This window comes from Ylistrum balloti, unplaced genomic scaffold (assembly GCF_031769215.1).
Source record: "Ylistrum balloti isolate Yb309-2 unplaced genomic scaffold, AGI_CSIRO_Ybal_v1 Utg371110, whole genome shotgun sequence".
Classification (NCBI taxonomy): domain Eukaryota; kingdom Metazoa; phylum Mollusca; class Bivalvia; order Pectinida; family Pectinidae; genus Ylistrum; species Ylistrum balloti.
This window is the reverse complement of record NW_026782610.1, coordinates 124,122-124,334: the sequence shown is the minus strand read 5'-3', so window position 1 is coordinate 124,334 and position 213 is coordinate 124,122.

The window sequence follows — 213 nt, the reverse complement described above, 5'->3', positions numbered from 1 at the left end:
ATATCCAGAACACCATAGTACTACCCAAATATTGAACAGATATCAATGATCTTCATTAATGCAGGGGCATGTGCACAGTCTACATCTGTTATACATACATTGTATGTCCGAAGGACATTGGTTTTTAAGCCAAAAACATATTTTCTTAAAAACAAATAATAGATAAAACACACAAAGAATATATTTTACTTTAATTGTCTTTAAAAGGCTATT